General features: G+C 42.8%; 1 pseudogene; it reads right to left on the reverse strand.

The window, feature by feature from the left end:
• Positions 1 to 7,320: 7,320 nt before the first annotated feature.
• On the reverse strand, positions 7,321 to 18,844 carry LOC147372624 (C-terminal-binding protein 2-like; annotated as a pseudogene).
• Between the last annotated feature and the right edge of the window lie 4,185 nt (positions 18,845 to 23,029).

The following is a 23,029-nucleotide window of genomic DNA, read 5'->3' on the forward strand; positions in this document are numbered from 1 at the left end:
AGGTGGCATGGTACACTGCAGAGAACGTGAATCTTGGAACCAGTTCCAAGGTTCCATAAACTAGCCTAGTTCCTTTTTTGTTTGTTTGTTTTTGTTTTTAACTCTTCCTGCAACATCTTGTTTTCCCAACCAGGGTTCAAATCCTTGTCCCTGCAATTGAAGAGAGTCTTAACCACCGAACTGGCAGGAAAGTCTCATCATTTCTGAGTCTGCCCTTTACAAACTGTGTCCTTCAGCACAGTTCTTAAAACATTTGGATTTAGGGAATTCCCTGGCTGTACAGAAGCTAGGACTTGTGCTTTCACTGCCAAGGACCCAGTTTCAATCCCTGGTTGGGGAACTAAGAGCCTGCAAGCTGCAGGGTGTGGGCCAAGAAAAAAATTTAAATTTAGTTTTCAGTAAGATAAAGACAAGAAACCCTACCACACAAGGTTATTTTGATGATTAAAGATACAACACACATAAAACTCGGGGCCCCTCAATGACACTCAATGCTCCTGAGTTCCCTTTGCCCTGCTTTGACTGCCTCGTTTTCCTGATGAAGGGACACAAGTGCAAATAGCTGCTGCTGCTGCTGCTACTGCTGCTAAGTCGCTTCAGTCGTGTCTGACTCTGGGCAACCCCATAGATGGCAGCCCACCAGGCTCCCCCATCCCTGGGATTCTCCAGGCAAGAACACTGGAGTGGGTTGCCATTTCCTTCTCCGATGCATGAAAGTGAAAAGTAAAAGTGAAGTGAGTCAGTCATGTCCGACTCTTCTTGACCCCATGGACTGCAGCCTATCAGGGTCCTCTATCCATGGGATTTTCCAGGCAAGAGTACTGGAGTGGGGTGCCATTGCCTTCTCCTGCAAATAGCTACCATGTCTTAAAAGCCTCTCCCTACAGCAAGGAGCAAGGAAGAGCTGCTCAAACTGGATATTGACGATTTCCTATCTCCCTCATGTGTAGAATCACTTTAACTGTCATTATAAAATGACCTCAATTATATTTAAATACTCATCTTGATACTTTAAATACTTTCTTTAGTGCTTTTGTGTTTTAAAACCAACACCTTTGATGCCTTAGTACTTTTCTTTGGGAATGTATATTAGGTACCAAATTTGATCCCTTTTGTAGAGACTTTAGGGCCCATTAGCTCAGACTCTGTAGGTTAGTTTTAAGAGTTCCAGAATACCCAGGCCCTTATTAACCTACCGTGAGTTAGAGGTACTGATTTACTTACATCACTCTAGAGTATTTTCTGCTTTCAGTACTGGTCAAACTTCTAAACTTCAGCAAAAGCACTGAGGTGGAAATCACAACAGCTGGGTTCTCACCTTGGCTCTGCTGTTCTCTATCAGCCAGACCTAGAAACAAGAGCTCTCTGAGTTCCTCCAGAGGGCACGTTTCTCCTTCATTTTCTATTTTTTAACATTTATTTTACTTATTTGGCTGCATCTGGTCTTAGTTGCAGCACATGGGATCTTTAGTTGCAGTATACAAATACTTGCTTGTGGCATGTGGGATCTAGTTCCCTGACCAGGGATTGAACCTGAGCCCCCTGCATTGGGATTGTGGAGTCTTAGCCACTGGACCATCAGGGAAGTCCCTTTCCTTTATTCTTATACTCAGAGCACAGCAGAGCACTTGGAACAAAGTTCACGCGTGCTACGTCACTTCAGCTGCGTCCGACTCTTTGTGACCGCATGGACTGTAGCCCACCAGACTCCTTGCCCATGGGATTCTCCAGGCAATAATACTGAAATGGTTTGCCCTGTCCTGCTCCAGGGAATCTTTCTGACCCAGGGATTGAACCCACAGGGCAACTAAGCGCATGGGCCACAATTACAGAGCCCACACACAACAACTACTGAAGCCCACAAACCCTAGAGCCTGTGCTCTGCAACAAGAGAAGCCACCACAATGAGATGCCCATGCACCACAATTAGAGAGTAATCCCCATTCACTACAACTGGAGAAAGCCTGGATGCAGCAACGAAGACCCAGCACAGCCAAAAATAAAAGAGACAGAGAGAGTCAAAGAACTAGAATATGAAGTAGAACCTGATGTGGTCGACTAATCTTTGATGAGGGTGTGAAGAATAAATGATGGGGAAAGGATAATCTCTTCAATAAGTGGCACTGGGGAAAATTGGACCACTATCTCATACCATACCCAAAAGCCAACTCAAAATGAATTAAAAGCTTAAATGTAACACCCAACTCCTAGAAGAAAACATAGAGAAAAAGCTGCTTGACATTGGTTTGACAATAATTTTTCAGATATGACACCAAAAGCTCAGGTAACAAAAGCAAAATAGACAAAAGACTATATTATAAAAAGCTTCTGCACAGCAAAAGAAACCATCAGGAGAGTGCAGAGGCAGCCTATGGAACGAGAGAAAATATTTGTGAATTAGATATCTGATAAGGGATTAATTTCCAAAATATGTAAAGAACTCACACAAATTAATTACAAAAACAAAACAAAACAAAACAAATAATCCAATTTAAAAATGGTCAAGGACTTGAATAGACATTTTTCCAAAGAAGATATACAAACAGGTATACAAAAGATGTTCAACATCACTAATCATCAGGAAATACAAAAAAAAGGGGGGGGGAATGCAAATCAAAACCACAATGAGTTATCACTTTTCACGTGTTAGGGTGGCTATGTTATTGAGTCGAGGAGTCACGTCTGACTCTTTTGCAGTGCCATGGATGGTAGCCTGCCAGGCTCCTCTGTTCACGCAATTCTCCAGGCAAGAATACTGGAGTGGGTTGCTATATCCCTCTTCAGGGGCTCTTTCCCACCCAAGGATTGAACTCAGGTTTTCTGCATTGGCAGGCAGATTCTTTACCACTGAGCCATCTGGGAAGGCCTAGGATGGCTGTAATAATAATAATAAAAATAACAAAGATAACAAAGGTAGATGATATGGAGAAAAGGGGGCCCTTGCACACTATTGGTAGATATTTAAATTGGTGCAGCCACTATGGAAACCACTACAGTGGTTCTTAGAAAAAATAAAACAGAACTGCCATATTATCCAACAATTTCATTTCCATGTATATGTCTGAAGGAAATAAAATTATATCTGCAGCCCATATTCATTGTAGCATTATTCATAGTAGTCATGACATGGTAACAACCTAAGCATCCATTGATAAAGGAACGGATAAAAAATGTGATATCTATATCAAGGTCTATATATCTATCTATCTATATATATATATATATCTTTCACTTTGGTACAACATACAATAAACACATGCCACTTTAAAGTTCATTTCTTTCTGTCTTCCAAATGAAAATTTAAGGGTTACATCCAATTTGATGATTGGCATTATCTTCCTACTCATCCTGGTTCTTATTTTCTAACTCTGCAATGTTAAATAAAAAGAGATTCTTGTCTCAAAATAAAAAAAAAAAGTAGAGCTTGAAGATGGACTGAATTGCTGCAATCTCATGATGAAACTTGAACTGATGAGGGATTGCTTCTTATAATGTAGAAAGAAGGTGCTTGATTGAGACGGAGACTGCTGAAGATACTGAGAAGATTGTTGAAATGACAACAAAGGATCTAGAAGATGACATAAACTTAGTTGATAAAGCAGCAGCATGTTTGAGAGGTGGACTCTACTTTTCAAAGAAGTTGTACTGTGGGTAAAATGCTATCAAACAGCATAGCATGCTACCAAAAAATCATTCAAGAAAGGAAGAGGGAGAGGGTGGGAAGATTTGGGAGAATGACATTGAAACATGTAAAATATCATGCAAGAAACGAGTTGCCAGTCCAGGTTCGATGCACGATACTGGATGCTTGGGGCTAGTGCACTGGGACGACCCAAGGGATGGTATGGGGAGGGAGGAGGGAGGAGGGTTCAGGATGGGGAACACATGTATACCTGTGGTGGATTCATTTTGATATTTGGCAAAACTAATACAATTATGTAAAGTTTAAAAATTAAATTAAATTAAAAATAAAAAAAATAAGATAGAACTGTGAAAATGGAGAATTGAAGCCTTGAAAGAATGGGAAAATTTTAGTGAATTCTATAGGTAATGCTTATTGAGGCATCTCAGGCCTATATGAACATGACTCATATTGATGAAGGCAGGAATAATTGTATAACAAAAATTCAACTTGCCTTCAAATAGTGCAAATGAACAGAAGGAAATCTGATTGCAGCATAGTCAATATATACTGCAGGATAACTTGGAGTTGTGCAGTAGTTTGAACATTCTTTGTCATTGCCTTTCTTTGGGATTGGAATGAAAACTTACCTTTTCCAGTCCCATGGCCACTGCTGAGTTTTCCAAATTTGATGCGTATTGAGCGCAGCACTTTCACAGCATCCTCTTTTAGGATTTGAAATAGCTCAACTGGAATTCCATCACCTCCACTAGCTTTGTTCATAGTGATGCTTCCTAAGGCCCACTTGACTTCACACTCCAGGATGTCTGGCTCCAGGTTAGTTTAAATGTTCAAGCTGGATTTAGAAAAGGCAGAGCAACCAGTGATCAAATTGCCAACATCCGTTAGATTATAGAAAAAGCAAGAGAGTTCCAGAAAAACGTCTATGTCTGTATTATTGAGTATGCCAAAGCCTTTGACTGTGTGGATCACAATAAACTGTGGAAAATTCTTAAAGAGATGGGAATACCAGTCCATCTGACCTGCTTCCTGAGAAATCTGTATGCAGATCAAGAAGCAACAGTTAGAACTGGACATGGAATAACAGACTGCTTACAAATCAGGGAAAGAGTACATCAAGGCCATATATTGTCGCCCTGCTTATTTAACTTATATGGGGAGTACATCATGTGACATGACAGGCTGGATGAAGCACAAGCTGGAATCAAGATTGCTGGGAGAAGTATTAATAACCTCAGATATACAGATGACACCACCCTTACAGCAGAAAGTGAAGAAGAACTAAAGAGCCTCTTGATGAAAGTGAAAGAGGAGAGTGAAAATGCTGCCTTAAAACTCAATATTCAGAAAGCTAAGATCATGGCATCTGGTCCCATCAATTCATGGCAAATAGATGGGGAAACAATGGAAACAGTGACAGATTTTATTTTGGGGGGTTCCAAAATCACTGCAGATGGTGACTTCAGCCATGGAATTAAGAGATGCTTGCTCATTGGAAAAAAAAGCTATGACCAACCTAGACACCATATTAAAAAGCAGAGACATTACTTTGCCAGCAAAGGTCCGTCTAGTCAAAGCTATGGTTTTTCCAGTAGTCATGTATGGATGTGAGAGTTGGACTATAAAGAAAGCTAAGCAGCAAAGAATTCAAAAGCAAAAGAGAAGACTTTTTAGAGTTCCTTGGACTGCAAGGAGATCCAATCAGTCCATCCTAAAGGAAATCAGTCCTGAATATTCATTGGAAGGAGTGATGCTGAAGCTAAAACTCCAATACTTTGGCTACTTGATATAAAGAAAAGACTCATTGGAAAAGACCTGATGTGGGAAAGATTGAAAGCAGGAGAAGAGGATGACAGAGGATGAGACAGTTGGATGGCATCACTGACTTAATGGATAGGAGTTTGACTAAGCTCAGGGAGTTGGAGATAGATAGGGAAGCCTGATGTGCTGCAGTCCATGGAGTCACAAAGAGTTGGACATGAATGAGTGACTGAACTGAACTGAACTTGGAGTTGAAGCTAATCAAATGGAATAGAAAGAGATGGGCAAAGCTTTTCTAGAGGAAGTCTAAATTCTTCCAATTTGCATTATCTCATTGGGAGTTTTAAAAATTCTACTAGTGTTGAACACAGATTCTACTAGTGTTGATTTATTCATACAACTTTACATTTAAAAAAAAAAAAGCTCAAAAAAAAAAAAAATAGAAAGGAAGAGTCAATCACTGCTGCAAACTTCATTGATGTCTTTATCACCACTACCCCACCCTTTAGCAACTGCCATCCTGATCAGCCAGCAGACATCAACATGGAGGCACAATCCTCCACTCACAAAAAGATTACCACTCACTGAAAGTTCAGATAATGGTTAACAGTTTTTAGCAATAAAGTATTTTTAAATTAAGCTATGAAATTAAAAGACGCTTACTCCTTGGAAGGAAAGTTATGACCAACCTAGATAGCATATTCAAAAGCAGAGACATTACTTTGCCAACAAAGGTCCATCTAGTCAAGGCTATGGTTTTTCCAATGGTCATGTATGGATGTGAGAGTTGGACTGTGAAGAAGGCTGAGTGCCAAAGAATTGATGCTTTTAAACTGTGGTGTTGGAGAAGACTCTTGAGAGTCCGTTGGACTGCAAGGAGATCCAACCAGTCCATCCTAAAGGAGATCAGTCCTGGGTGTTCATTAGAAGGACTGATGTTGAAGCTAAAACTCCAATACTTTGGCCACCTGATGCAAAGAGTTGACTCATTGAAAAAGACCCTGATGCTGGGAGGGATTGGGGGCAGGAGGAGAAAGGGACGACAGAGGATGAAATGGCTGGATGGCATCACTGACTTGATGGACATGAGTTTGGGTAAACTCTGGGAGTTAGTGATGGATGGAGGCCTGGCATGCTGTGATTCATGGGGTCACAAAGAGTTGGACACGACTAAGGGACTGAACTGAACTGATATCCATTTTTAGACATAATGCTATGGCACACTTAATAGACTACAGTACAGTGTAAACATAGTTTTTGTATGCACTGGGAAGCCAAATCCATTTGACTTACTTTATGGCAATACACCCTTTATTGTAGTGACCTGGAACCAGACCCATAATATCTCCAAGGTATGGTTGTATTTGTTAGCTTTTCTTTAAAAAGTTTTTACCTATGAGCATATACACTTTTTAAAAATTTATTTTTAATTGGAGGATAATTGTTTTACAATGTCATGTTGGTTTCTGCTGTACAACAATGTGAATCAACCATAAGGATACTCTCCTCTCTCTTGAGTCTTCCTCCTACCCCCTCATCCCACCCCTCCAGGTTGTCCGAGAGCACTGAGCTGAGATCCTTGTGTTAAACAGCAACTTCCCACCAGCTATCTATTTTACACATGGTACAAATGACAACCCACTGCAGTGTTCTTTCCTTGAGAATCCCAGGGACAGGGGAGCCTGATGGGCTGCCATCTATGGGGTGGCACAGGGTCAGACACGACTGAAGCGACTTAGCAGCAGCAGCAGCAGCAGCAGTGTATATATGTCAATGCTACTCACAATTTGTCCCACCCTCTCTGTCCCCTGCTCTGTTCACAAGTCTGTTCAGTTTTTTTTTTTTTAATTCTATTAATATTTTATTTTGATGTTTGGAACTCTTGACGCAACATTCTAGAGCAAGGACCTGAACAGGACCTCCTGTGCCCAAGGAACTGATAAAGGAAACAGATCTATTTATTCTTTGTGATTTGATACACAGATGAAAAACTTAACACACAATAACAGAAGCTGGTCGTTAATAAATCACATCCTAGTCTCCTTCAGCACTTGTGCAAGCAGAGGACATCTTCAGTTTTCCCACGTCTCGACTTCTAGCTCTTTTGTAGTTGTAACACTGCAATGTCAATGATGCATATGTCCAGAATCAGTTAAAAAGACTGTCAAATTCCTTTTCTCTTAGTTCATTTATTTTTCAGTCTCTTGGTCCCAGGTGTATCTGAATGATTACCTTTCGTCACTTGCTGCTATTGCTCGTTGAGGTGCTCTCGATTATCCCCGTATTTCGTGGGTGGGTTGGGAGAGGGAACTTGGGAGGGATGTGCCACCGTGGGGAGGTTGTGGATCACCAGGATGTCTCTGGAGATGATCCCTTCCTTGGCAGCAGGAAGTCCTCCCAGAGCCACGCCCACAATGCCTGGCAGGTTTCTGTATGTGGCACCATTCAGCTCTGGATGAATTGCTTGGTGATCTATTACTGACCAGGGAGCTGTTGCGACAAGGAATTCCTTGTTCACACAGTTTATTAAGCTTTCTGGGATGCGACCTGTGATAGCCCGTCGGATATCACTGGCAGCCTCCTCCCTCATCTCCAATGAGGCTTGCTCACTATACCAGGCTGTGTGGGGAGTACAGATGAGATTCTTTCAAGGGACCCTGAGCAAAGCTGAAAGGCTCCGACTTGTGCACGTTGAGGGCCGCCCCTCATATTCTTCCTTCTTTGAGGGCTTGGGCTAAGGCTTTCTCCTCCACCAGTCTGCCGCAGGCCGCGATCACTAGGAAGGCGCCTTGCCTCATCTTCTTTATAGTTAAGTCATTGATGAGGTGGTGGTTATGTTCGTTGAGATTGCAGTGCAGGGAGACATAGTAGCTCTGGAACAGTAAGTCCTGCAGGGTATAGATTCTCTACATGCCCAGGGACCGCTCCGTCTCATCTTGCAGTAGGGGTTATAAAATAGGATGCTGAATCCAAAGGCCTTCACTCGAACCACAACTGCCTGCCCCATTGCGACTGAAGCCAACGAGGCCCAGTGTCTACCAGCGGATGTGCGCACCCTGCCCCCCGCCCGAGGCAACCTCCCAGATCTGCTCGACGCTCTGCACCTGCGTGCCTTCACGCAACGCCTGGTACAGCCAGGTATTCAGCCCGTACAGATTAAGGATGCGGCAGACAGTTGAGTCCACTGTCTCTTCCACTGCTGCGGACAGGATGTTGCACACTGCCATCCCGAGTTCACCTGCAGCCTTGACATCGACATAGTCGTCAGATCAGATCAGATCAGTCGCTCAGTCGTGTCCAACTCTTTGCGACCCCATGAATCGAAGCACTCCAGGCCTCCCTGTCCATCACCAATTCCCGGAGTTCACTGAGACTCACATCCATCGAGTCAGTGATGCCATCCAGCCATCTCATCCTCTGTTATCCCCTTCTCCTCCTGCCCCCAATCCCTCCCAGCATCAGAGTCTTTTCCAATGAGTCAACTCTTCGCATGAGGTGGCCAAAGTACTGGAGTTTCAGCTTCAGCATCATTCCTTCCAAAGAAATCCCAGGGCTGATCTCCTTCAGAATGGACTGGTTGGATCTCCTTGCAGTCCAAGGGACTCTCAAGAGTCTTCTCCAACACCACAGTTCAAAAGCATCAATTCTTTGGCACTCAGCCTTCTTCACAGTCCAACTCTCACATCCATACATGACCACAGGAAAAACCATGGCCTTGATTAGATGGACCTTTTTTGGCAAAGTAATGTCTCTGCTTTTGAATATGCTATCTAGGTTGGTCATAACTTTCCTTCCAAGGAGTAAGCGTCTTTTAATTTCATGGCTGGAGTCACCATCTGTAGTGATTTTGGAGCCCCCAAAAATAAAGTCTGACACTGTTTCCACTGTTTCCCCATCTATTTCCCATGAAGTGATGGGATCGGATGCCATGATCTTCATTTTCTGAATGTTGAGCTTTAAGCCAACTTTTTCACTCTCCACTTTCACCTTCATCAAGAGGCTTTTGAGTTCCTCTTCACTTTCTGCCATAAGGGTGGTGTCATCTGCATATCTGAGGTGATTGATATTTCTCCCGGCAATCTTGATTCCAGTTTGTGTTTCTTCCAGTCCAGCGTTTCTCATGATGTACTCTGCATATAAGTTAAATAAACAGGGTGACAATATACAGCCTTGATGAACTCCTTTTCCTATTTGGAACCAGTCTGTTGTTCCCCGTCCAGTTCTAACTGTTGCTTCCTGACCTGCATACAAATTTCTCAAGAGGCAGATCAGGTGGTCTGGTATTCCCATCTCTTGAAGAATTTTCCACAGTTTATTGTGATCCACACAGTCAAAAGCTTTGGCATAGTCAATAAAGCAGAAATAGATGTTTTTCTGGAACTCTCTTGCTTTTTCTATGATCCAGCAGATGTTGGCAATTTGATCTCTGGTTCCTCTGCCTTTTCTAAATCCAGCTTGAACATCAGGAAGTTCACGGTTCACATATTGCTTAAGCCTGGCTTGGAGAATTTTGAGCATTACTTTACTAGCATGTGAGATGAGTGCAATTGTGTGGTAGTTTGAGCATTCTTTGGCATTGCCTTTCTTTGGGATTGGAATGAAAACTGACCTTTTCCAGTCCTGTGGCCACTGCTGAGTTTTCCAGATGTGCTGGCATATTAAATGCAGCACTTTCACAGCATCATCCTTCAGGATTGGAAATAGCTCAACTGGAATTCCATCATCTCCACTAGCTTTGTTTGTAGTGATGCTTTCTAAGGCCCACTTGACTTCACATTCCAGGATGTCTGGCTCTAGGTCAGTGATCACACCATTGTGATTATCTGGGTCGTGAAGATCTTTTTTGTACAGTTCTGTGTATTCTTGCCATCTCCTCTTAATATCTTCTGCTTCTGTTAGGTCCATACCATTTCTGTCCTTTATCGAGCTCATCTTTGCATGAAATGTTCCCTTGGTATCTCTGATTTTCTTGAAGAGATCTCTAGTCTTTCCCATTCTGTTGTTTTCCTCTATTTGTTTGCATTGATCACTGAAGAAGGCTTTCTTATCTCTTCTTGCTATTCTTTGGAACTCTGCATTCAGATGTTTTATCTTTCCTTTTCTCCTTTGCTTTTCACTTCTCTTCTTTTCACAGCTATTTGTAAGGCCTCCCCAGACAGCCATTTTGCTTTTTTGCATTTCTTTTATATGGGAATGGTCTTGATCCCTGTCTCCTGTACAATGTCATGAACCTCATTCCATAGTTCATCAGGCACTCTATCTATCAGATCTAGGCCCTTAAATCTATTTCTCACTTCCACTGTATAATCATAAGGGATTTGATTTAGGTCATACCTGAATGGTCTAGTGGTTTTCCCTACTTTCTTCAATTTAAGTCTGAATTTGGCAATAAGGAGTTCATGGTCTGAGCCACAGTCAGCTCCTGGTCTTGTTTTTGCTGACTGTATGGAGCTTCTCCATCTTTGGCTGCAAAGAATATAATCAATCTGATTTTGGTGTTGACCATCTGGTGATGTCCACGTGTAGAGCCTTCTCTTGTGTTGTTGGAAGAGGGTGTTTGCTATGACCAGTGAATTTTCTTGGCAAAACTCTATCAGTCTTTGCCCTGCTTCATTCTGTATTCCAAGGCCAAATTTGCCTGTTACTTCAGGTGTTTCTTGACTTCCTACTTTTGCATTCCAGTCCCCTATAATGAAAAGGACATCTTTTTTGGATGTTAGTTCTAAAAGGTCTTGTAAGTCTTCATAGAACCGTTCAACTTCAGCTGGCGTGCCAAGCGTGACAAAGAGGAGCCACCCCACGTCTGAGGTCAGGGGCAGAAGCTGGGAGGACCCCATGCCCGAATGGCGGCGGCCAAGAGGAGTTACCCCACATCCGAGGTCAGGGGCAGTGGCCGAGAGTACCAGACTGCAACAGCACAGGCACGGCCGAGAGGAGCTACCCCGTGTCCAAGGTCAGGGGTGGCGACGAGAGGAGTTACCCCGCGTCCGAGGTCAGGGGCAGCGTCCGGGAGGAGATACCCCACCCCCCAAGCCTGAGGCCAGGGGGGTCGGGCGGGAGGAGCTACCCCATGCCCTTAAGCCCAAGGCCAAGGGCAGCGGCGGGGAGGAGCAACCCCATGTCCAAGGAGCCGTGGCTGCGTGGGCACAGGAGGGCCTAGAGGAGCTATCCCACGTTGAAGGTCAGGAAGGGCGGTGGTGAGGAGATAACCCTCGTCCAAGGTAAGGAGCAATGGCTGCGCTTTGCTGGAGCAGCCCTGAAGAGATATCCCATGCCCAAGGTAAGAGAAACCCAAGTAAGATGGTAGGTGTTGCAAGAGGGCATCAGAGGGCAGACGCACTGAAACCATACTCACAGAAAACTATTCAATCTAATCACACTAGGACCACAGCCTTGTCTAACTCAATGAAACTAAGCCATGCCTGTGGGGCAACCCAAGACGGGCGGGTCATGGTGGAGAGATTTGACAGAATGTGGTCCACTGGAGAAGGGAATGGCAAACCACTTCAGTATTCTTGCCTTGAGAACCCCATGAACAGTATGAAAAGGCATAATGATAGGATACTGAAAGAGAAACTCCCCAGGTCAATAGGTGCCCAGTATGCTACTGGAGATCAGTGGAGAAATAACTCCAGAAAGAATGAAGGGATGGAGCCAAAGCAAAAAGAATAACCAGCTGTGGATGTGACTGGTGATAGAAGCAAGGTCTGATGCTGTAAAGAGCAATATTGCATAGGAACCTGGAATGTCAGGTCCATGAATCAAGGCAAATTGGAAGTGGTCAAACAAGAGATGGCAAGAGTGAATGTCGACATTCTAGGAATCAGCAAACTGAAATGGACTGGAATGGGTGAATTTAGCTCAGATGACCATTATATCTACTACTGCGGGCAGGAATCCCTCAGAAGAAATGGAGTGGCCATCATGGTCAACAAGAGTCTGAAATGCAGTACTTGGATGCAATCTCAAAAACGACAGAATGATCTCTGTTCGTTTCCAAGGCAAACCATTCAATATCACAGTAATCGAAGTCTATGCCCCAACCAGTAACGCTGAAGAAGCTGAAGTTGAACGGTTCTATGAAGACCTACAAGACATAGTCGTAACCGCTGCCTATCCACACGTGATGGTGTGATACATCATGGCGCCAACTGCCTCGTTTAAAACCTTCTCGTGGATCTCCTGAGTGAACTGTGCGTCGCAGAAGGCCACAGCGGCCAGGTCCCTCAGGATGGGCATCTCCACCGGGTGCTGTCTCTGCCAGCCAGCAGCGCCACCAGGGGGCGGGGGTGCCGGGGGCTGTTCTGGGGGCGGATACCTCCGCAAATTCTGTCCAGTCGCTGTTGCTTGACTTTGTGCTTATCCACAAGGGCCGTTCTTTATCGAGCTTTGCACCTCTCTGATTCAAAAGGCAAAGCGGCCCTCTAAGAACTTAGGGGCCCTTGCAGGAATCTGCGGGCATTACACCACTATGCGCCCAATACAAATTTGTCCACAAACTCTGTAGTTCCCACAATGGGCTGTCTGTCTTTTTAAAGATAATCCAGCTTCATTGGTTTAAAACCGTTTAAGGCGATGAAACCCTAGTCCTGGGCAGCCGGCATCCACCACAAAGGGCTTCCACATGGGAGGTGCTGCAGCGGCGGCAGCTGTGCGATGCTCCAGTCAGCATGGCATGGGTCCCGACTCCGGCCCTCGCTCATCAGGCCACCCAGGCTCCTCTGGGCCGTTTCCTGGCCACCTTAAAAAGACCCACAAGTCTGTTCTTTATGTCTGCATCTCTTTCTGCCCTGCAAATAGCTTCATTGGTACCATTTTTCTACATTCCATATATATGTGTTAATTATATGATTTTTGTTTTTTCCAACTTCTGTATAACAACTTATATAATTTGTTATACAACTTCTGTATAACAACTGACTCTGTATAACAGGCTCTACATTCATCCACTTCACTCAGTTCAGTCCAGTTCAGTCGCTCAGTCGTGTCCGACTCTTTGCGACCCAATGAATTGCAGCACTCCAGGCCTCCCTGTCCATCACCAACTCCCGGAGTTCATTCAAACTCACGTCCATCAAGTCAGTGACGCCATCCAGCCATCTCATCCTCTGTCATTCCCTTCTCCTCCTGCCCCCAATCCCTCCCAGCATCAGAGTCTTTTCCAATGAGTCAACTCTTCGCATGAGGTGGCCAAAATACTGGAGTTTCAGCTTTAGCATCATAACTTCCAAAGAACACCCAGGACTGATCTCCTTTAGAATGGACTGGTTGGATCTCCTTGCAGTCCAAAGGACTCTCAAGAGTCTTCTCCAACACCACAGTTCAAAAGCATCAAGTCTTCACAGTCCAACTGTGAAAGAAAGTGCTCAGCTTTCTTCACAGTCCAACTCTCACATCCATACATGACCACTGGAAAAACCATAGCCTTGACTAGACGGACCTTTGTTGGCAAACTACAACTGACAAAATTCATTCCTTTTATGACTGAGTGATATTTCACTGTATATATATATATATACACACCTATATACCACAACGTTGTTATCCATTCATCTGTTGATGGACATCTACTTTTAAAAGTGGATATATTGTTTTTATTTATTTTCTTATCTAAATAAATATACATTTTATACCTAATTTTATATTTTTTAAGTTTGCTTTTTTTCCCCCTAAATTGCCAACAAACTGTTTACACTTTTGGTTCCATGAAACCTATATCTTTCCCACCTCTATTATATTACCCATCAGAGACACTAAAGATGTTGGTCCACACTAGAGTCATCTTTCTGGAAGGACACATTTAGGGCTTCTCCTGAGGGGCTTCAGCCCCCACAATGTAAGTATATGAAAATAAGCCTTCATCTGTGGAATTTCAATCCCCTGCTGACAAAGCTGCATATATTGTCCTTCAACTCTCTTCTCATATGAACACTTCTCTCATCTTCCTTTTTCATTTGTGTGGCTTCATCCTAGTCTTCCAGTTGATAACATTTGATTCAGTGCTTTTAGATCCCACCACGTGACTTTTCCTTCTCCAAGAGGTCACATGCCTGACTCCCAGCCACCCCTGCACAAAGGTCCCAAAACTGCCCATGAAACATGATTTCATACTTCAAGTTCTAAATAAACAGTTAATAGAACCCTTCATCCTGCTTCTTTGCTAGCTACTGCTATGAAGGATTCATGTGATCTTGTTGTCCATCCCCACCAGAGCAAGGAAGTCTATACAAATCCTGTTTCTCCACAGGGCATCCTGAGAAAGAAGAGAAACTTCTCTCAAAATTTGGAACTGGGTTCTCAAATACTTATAACAATGTTCTCTGCTGCTTGACTTGACCCATGGAATCATAACAAAGAGAGAAACAGTGTTTATTTAACTCAATTACTGCCTGGTTTAAATGGTTTTCTGTGAGTGAACAGGAAAATTAACCACCATTCTCAACATTGTTTTTAAGGCAAATTGTGCTCTTACATCACAAATAACTGGCTTAATAAATGATGGTTGGAGCACAAACTGTTGGTGCGTTGAGTAAACAAACTGTTTCTCTTCAGTTTGTGAAGTTAAAATTCTTCCACTATTTCTGTAATTGGAGCTGGTTGCCGCATAAAGCAGCAGATGACTGACCACCCAGGTGTCACTATGGCTAATTATTAAAATGAATCCAGGTACATGATATTTACCATCCTTCATCACCTTTATTTCTCTTTTAAAGTACAGAGCAGACAAGATTCACTTAATTTCTGCAAAAAGATTTGTAATAAAGAAGAACCTTTGTGTTCTGTTATATGTTGATTACTAAAGAGATGGTGCCTGTAAGTTTAAATTATACACAATGGTCCACCTCTGGGAACACTGCCTCCCAGGTAAGGAGCCTTATACCTTTTGCTCACAGCAAACATCCTGACCAGGCCTACTTGGGAATGAATACAGGAAGGAAGAAATTAACACATCCTCTCTGGAGACTGACCAGAAGCAGGAAATTTTTGACTTTACTTTTTCCCCTTTTAATATAAAAGAAGCCTGAATTCTAATTAGGCAAGATGGTTCTTTGGAACACAAAGATCTGCTTGCTTTCTGAATCAAGTCACTATTCCTTGCCCCAAGAGCTCATCTCTAGATTTACTGGCCTTCTGTGTGCCTTGCAGAACTGTTTGGACTTGATAACAGGTTCAGAAGTTGCAAAAACTTTCATTTCCTTTTTGCTGCTGCAGTCTTTGGGGATCACCCATTGCATTTTGTTTGAAGTGAAAGTGAAAGTGTTAGTTGCTCAGTTGTATCTGACTCTTTACGACCCCATGGACTGTAGCCTGCCAGGCTCCTCTATCCATGGGATTCTCCAGGCAAGAATACTAGAGTGGGAAGCCATTCCCTTCTCCAGGGCATCTTCCCAACCCAGGGGTCAAACCCTGGTCTCCTGCAGTGCAGGAAGATTCTTTACCATCTGAGTGACTAGGGAAGGCCGGTTTTTTTCTTTAATGTTGCCCTAATCTGAGATTCAGTGCAGTAGCTCAGTGGAAGATTCAGGCCTGACCTGGGGCAGAAGGACAGAGACCACAACTTTCAGCATATTGTGTGAGTCTCTATTCAAGTCATCTAAAGCTGCCTTGAGCTGCTCCAGTTCCTCACAGCCCATTAGTTTTCATTTAAGTTTGTAGAACTAAGCCTTATAATGATGTCTAACCCAGTGCCATGCTAAGCATGATCCTTGTATCAGCAGCGGTCTGCAAGCTGTTACCAGTCAACAGCTGTACCAACTGTTACAAAAGAAATACAGAAATCAAGAGAATGTCTGTAAAACAAAACCTTGTACAGTCAGCTGACATTGCTGTGCAACATCACATTTAAGTATATTATCAGTCATTTCATTGAACAGGAAACACTCACTTTGGTTGTTATCGAACTCACCAAGTGAGTTACCTGTGATGTCAAGCACAGTAAGACCATGTGTTGGTCTGCAAGAGAGTAGAAGTGAAAAAAAAATTTTTAAACCAGTTCTCCATGATAATTTTTAAAGCTTTGGTCTAGGTTACCAAGTTGGAGAAGGAAATGGCAACCCACTCCAGTGTTCTTGCTTGGAGAATCCCAGGGACGGGGGAGCCTGGTGGGCTGCTGTCTATGGGGTCGCACAGAGTCGGACACGACTGAAGCGACTTAGCAGCAGCAGCAGCAGGTTACCAAGAGGGCACTGGGAGGCAGGGAAATTTTAATGAATACAAGTTGAAAAGAACTGGGACCTCTGTGGAGATAGTCCTGATTTCTGTGCAGACTCAGATAACTCTCCAGCTTCGTCATGCCCTTAGACTTGAATGAGTGTACTAGGGCTAAGTTGTGCCTGGTCCCAGCTTGGATAATGTATGCGTGTTAAGTCACTTCAGTAGTGTGGACTCTTTGCAACCCCAAGGACTGTAGCCCGCAAAGTTCCTCTGTCCATGGAATTCTCCAGGCAAGAATACTAGAGTGAGTTGCCGTTCCCTTCTCCAGAGGATCTTCCCAACCCAGGTATTGAATACAGGTCTCCCACATTGCAGGCAGATTCTTTACTATATGAGCCACCATAGAAGCCCAGCTTGGATGATATTCCATGATAAACAGCCTCTTCAGAGACTGCGATGCACTTTGCTTCCATCCAGCAGAGCAGAGGTAACTGACGTCCGGTACAGCTCTGGTGTCCAAAAGAAAAGCCACACAGGGACATCTAGTGGTAAGGAGAAATCGCCAACCTGCTCCAAAGGAGTTCAAGAATTTCCAAACCCCAAGCCGCCTGGGGATTTGGATTCATTTATTGAATTTTACCTCACACTCGAGCAAATTAGTCACTGCGTTTGAAGGAAAGCAGAGGTCAACATAATGCCTGGCTCTCAAAATGGAGCTGGACACACCAGCCACTTGTTAGGACACCTCTAACAAGTCTCTGTACATCCAGAGTGAAGGCAATAGATAGATTCTTCAGGCAAGAGTGCCAAGGAGAGAATACAGATAGAAGATCATCATTTTACGAACAATTACTTCAGTACTGTCTTTCTGGTTGGCTGTAAAATGGACCTAATTCCAGAGAGGCAGAAATGATGCAAAGCTCCAAAATAAACTGAATACATTAAAAACAGTCCTCCAAACTTGCTGATCTATAAATTAGCATCAGCAAAACTCTTAATGAGATTTACCAGTGAGTCCCCCAGCAAGATGACAAAGCTGAATCAAAGCTAGCCACCCAGACTGATAAAACAAAGCCCTTAGAAGAAGCAGATCTCTCCTGGCATTTGACGGAAAGACTGAAGCTACAATAAATAAAGTTGTGTCAGACTTTTGTTGTCAAAAGCTGACTCTTACACAGGCTGATAGATGTGCAAATAAATTCAATTAGGTGCAAATTAATAGCTAGTAAAAATCATAGTAGATTTTACTATGAGAAACATATCTAAGGTCTATAATTGGTGGGTTTTGCCTTTTTATGCGTTGTTGTTTAGTCATTCACCAGAAAGGCTCTATACTACAACTCATGTATCATCATATAGCTTTTTAAATGTATCTAATGGAATGGGCTTTCCTGGTCGCTCAGCTGGTAGAAAATCCGCCTTCAGTGCAGGAGCCCTGGGTTGCAAAGATTCCCTGGAGAAGGGAACAGCTACCCAGTCCAGTATTCTGGCCTGGAGAATTCCATGGACAAAGGAGCCTGGCAGGCTACATACAGTCAGTCCATGGGGTCGCAAAGAGTCTGACACAACTGAGCGACATTCACTTTCAGTTGATGTAACATTGAAGATCTTCCTTCAACCCACCTACTTCCACCAGCTAATGACCAGAAAATTATTGCAGTTGTCCAATTCATGATCATTAACACCCTTCTTGATTACAATGGCCCATTGCAGTTGAATTTGTATTATGGCTGAAACTCTTCTAACAACTTAAGTTTCTCCTTCTTTCCCAACAGAAATTTGGGACAAGAAGAAGATGAAACTGGGGAGGTGATCTCTAGTCCCTGTGTTGTATTTCTCTTCTTGCTCCTACTTCTCTGAGCTGAAACTGGATCCCCCTGCTGTCTGACTGTATTTAGACTGTCCTATCTAAATCCATGGGGCTTCCTTGGTGGCTCAGTCAATAAAGAATCTGCCTGCAATTCAGGAGACCCAGGTTTGATCCCTGAGTCAAGAAGATCTCCTGGAGAAGGGATTGGCAACCAATTCCAGTATTATTGCCTGGGAAAGCCCATGAGCAGAGGAGCCTGGTGGGCTACAGTCTATCGGGTAGCAAGACTCAGACACGACTTGGCGACTAAACCACCACCATCTAAATCCACTCTATGTCCATACTGGTGAAATCCATGGTTTGCTGTTGGCTCATTTGTTGTCTGGTATTACTTCATCCTTCCCAACCAACTTCGTCTTCGGTCTATACCTCCTGTCTCCACCTACAGGTCCCGCTACAGCACTCACTGGAGTCATCCTTCGGGACAGGGATCTCTTGTTCGGTCCACTAGTTTCTCAGCGATGCCATCAAGAGTATGTCAGAACTCCAAGGAACAGTTTGTGACAGTGAGTCAGTGGAGAGCTGAAGCTCTAATTTCTGGACCTCTCCTGAACCACGTGACACTGATGTTACTACTCCTTGAGCCAATCTGGTCACTCTGGAGCACCCTGTGGGGTGCACTCCTCCCATAGTTCCCTATGAGAAGCAGGGTGTTTTCATTTGATACAGCTGCAGTAGCACATTGTCACAAATGCAGCAGCTTAAAACAATGGTAAATAAATTGATTCTTTTCCAGCTCTAGAGGCCAGAGTCTGAAATCAAGTGGTCAGCAGGGTGGGTTCTGTCTAGAGGCTCTGAAAGAGAATCTGCTCTATGCCTCTCTCCTAGCTCCTGGCAGCTACTGGCAATCTTGTCATTCCTTGGCATTCCTGGACTTCATAACTCCGGTCTCTGCCTCCATCTTCCCATTACCTGCTTCTCTTTCTACGGTAAGTCCCCTATCTATGAACAAGTTCTGTTCTGAGAGTGCATTTGGTAAGTCCATCAAAGTTAGTCTAGGTACCCAACTAACACAATCGACTATACACTATTGTCCTGTAATAGGTTTATAATACTTTTTATACAAATAATACATAAAAAACAAACACAAAAAATAAAGAAAATATTTTAAATCTCACACTGTAGTGCCTTGGAAAGTACAGTACTACAGTACAACCGCTGGCATATGGGGGCTGACATCAAGTGAACAGACAAGAAGAGACTGGAGGAGGGAGAGGTTATGAGAGATGGTAGAGCTGAAGGATTGTCAGCCGTAGGAGACGGAGTGTAAGCTACAATGTCACTCACACCTGACATTGATGGAATGCATGTTCATATCTTTGAAAGTTTGTAGCATGAAGTTTGTATGTAGAGGAGGAACTGTGTCTGTGTCTCTTTTCCCTTCTCATCTCTGATGAGGTTTTGCCATTGGTTTTAAATCTCATCCTAATCCAGAATAATCTCATTTTGAGATCATTAATTTAATTATACCTGCAACAACCCTTTGTCCACATAAGGTCATATTTATAAGTTCCAGGGGTTAAAACATCTCAAGGTTGTGAGGGCACTATTAAACCAATGACATAGGCCTTCTCATAAAGTCCAGAGGTGTGTAGTCCCCTCAGGGGATCCCAGTAGCACCCCAATCCCACATCCAGTCTCTCTGAACTCCTTCCTTTTTGCACCAGAAGCATTTCTGTCTCCTGCCCCTCTTCCAGGAGGAATTCCCCTGTCAGATCCGCCCTCTTCCTACTTCTGAGCCTCTGCTTTCTAGTAGGTACCTACTTTCTTCTTTCTGGGAGTGATAAAAACTCAGACATACAGTAATGGCAAAAAAAAAAAAAGCATGGTTTAAAAGAGAGATTGTATTATTTGTGAACATATTTCAAAAACATTATCTCCATTGTATATATACAGACATACACAGAGTCTATTACATCAAAACATTGGCCCCACATGGCAACATCTTAACCAAAACTGTAAAGGAGAAATTCCTGGTGGCTCAGATGGTAAAGATTCTGCCTGCAATGTGGGAAAGCTGGATTCAATCCCTGGGAAGATCCCCTGGAGAAGGGAATGGCTACCAACTCAGTATTCTTGCCTAGAGAATTCCATGGACAGCTACACCCCATGGGGTCCCAAGAGTCAGACATGACTGAGCGACTAACACTTTCACTACTCCACACTTGGAAAATAATCTAAAGTTTGGGGACTTCCCTGGTGATCCAGGGATTAAGACTGTGTTTCCAATGCTGAGGACATGGGTTCCAGCTTTCATTGAGGAACTAAAATCCTGCAAGCTGTGCAGCATGACCAAAAAATAAATACATAAAACACACATTAAAATAAATGCAAAATGAAAAGTTTTATTTATAAAAATGATAATCACAAGTACCCACTAATACAATTCAGCTTATATATATTTTCCTCTCTGCTGCTGTGGCTCCTAAATCGCTTCAGTCGTGTCCGACTCTATGCAACCCCATAGACGGCAGCCCGCCAGGCTCCTGCGTCCCTGGGATTCTCCAGGCAAGAACACTGGAGTGGGTTGCCATTTCCTTATCCAATGCATGAAAGTGAAAAGTGAAAGTGAAGTCGCTCACTCGTGTCCAACTCTTCGCAACCCCATGGACTGCAGCCTACCAGACTCCTCCGTCCATGGGATTTTCCAGGCAAGAGTACTGGAGTGGGGTGCCATCGCCTTCTCCAATTTTCCTCTCTAGAGGACAAAATATTGTTAAAGTATTAGTTCAACAGGCAACTGCAACTCATTTAAGTTTTGATAAGCCATAGTTCTAGGTCTTAGAAGAATTTGCTTGCTGCTATCCCATTTACTATTTTATTTTAGTACATTTTAAATATAAATAAAAGCAGAGCAAACAGTATAATAATTCTCTATGTACCTACCACTCAGCTTCAACAGTCCACAACTCATGAGCAAACTTGCTTCCTTGATACTTGATACCTTCGTGTCTCTCTCTAACCCATCCCTGAGTTTTGAAGCTATCACATCATCTTTAAATGTTTTTCTAAAAGATGGAGACTCTTTTTTTGTACATTCAATAACATGATAATCCTTCAACTTTCTAAAACAGCTCTTTTATAATTTTTTTATTTTTTTTAACACTGGAAACATTTTGTATTGGAGTATAGCTGATAAGCAATGTTGTAATAGTTTCGGGTGAGCAGTGAAGGCACTCAGCCATACACATATATGTATCCATTCTTCCCCAAGCCCCTCTTCCTTCCAGGCTGGCACACAACATTGAGCAGAGTTTATCAAATATTCAACCATGCTTCAATTTCCCCATTTTTTTATATCATTTTCACTTTGTTTTTGAATTAGAATCCAAATGACATCCATACATAGAGAGATGATAAACCTCTCACGTTTCTTTAAATCTTTAGGTTGTCTCCATATGTCTGTCTGTCTCTCTTTTTCTTTTCTCTCTCTTCAAGCTTTTGTTGAAGAAATGTATGGTTCATCCTATGAGGTTTTCCTCAGTCTACATTTTTCTGGATTTATCCTCATGGTGATTTTTGTCCTTTATATTTAATGTAAATTTGTTTTCAAAAAGACAATCCCTGGTTGTCTTTGTGTGCGTGTGTGTGTGTGTGTGTGTGTGTATAATGTTAGCAGTCATTGATAATAGTTACTTAGATCCAGTAATTCTTAATGTGTTAAAAAGATAAATTATTTCTTTAATTCTTAGCTGGTAGGCTTTTAAGAGCTATTTTTCCCTCATAAGCAATTGTTTATGCTGAGGTACAGTTTGCGTAGGAGAGGCAAGATAAGTGCTTGGTTATTTTATATGTATATGTGACCTCCTATGTATATTGTATATGCATGTGCATGCATGTTAAAGCACTTCAGTCGTGTCCAACTCTTTATGACTCTATGGACTGTAGTCTGCCAGGCCTCCATGGGGATTCTCCAGGCAAAAATACTGGGATGGGTTGCCATGACCTCCTCCAGGGGATCTTCCCAACCCAAAGACTGAACCTACGTCTCGTACATCTCCTGCATTGGCAAGCAGATTCTTTACCACTAGCACCACCTGGGAAGACCATACATAGGTACACATCTGTGTGCAAATGTGTATATATGTATTTTATTAGCACGTTAAGAAATCTTTGATGTCTTACAATTTATTGCCATTATTACACTTACCAATACTTAAGTCATCCTCCTTTTGTTAAGGGAGTCAATGCACGTAGGCCCCCAAGTCCTTTAGAGATGATGTTAATAGTCTTGAATAGTATTCTTATTTTCTGATGTGACAAGATTCATTTTGCGTTTCCTACATATGGCTGCTAGTCCTTTTTAGTGGCGAGAGATAGAAAATATCATCTTAGTTTTGTTTCAGATAAAATACATCACAACTTCAAACTAATACTTCCAATTCAAATTTAGGAATACAGGGTTTTTACCTAACCCAGCTGATTTCATATCTATTTCACTCTCTGCCATGCCCCAAACCCTGATTTCAATGACATAAATATAATTATTTCTTTCCTTTATCCATACTATTATATGATGGTCTCAGAATAAAACAAACACTACCACCAATTATATCATTACTGAAGAGAGTCTTTCCTTTTTTTAAACTTATTTTGTCCCA

Source organism: Bos grunniens, chromosome 5 (genome assembly GCF_055505025.1).
Source record: "Bos grunniens cultivar Pamir isolate PY7600 chromosome 5, Bosgru_T2T1.0, whole genome shotgun sequence".
Classification (NCBI taxonomy): Eukaryota; Metazoa; Chordata; class Mammalia; order Artiodactyla; family Bovidae; genus Bos; species Bos grunniens.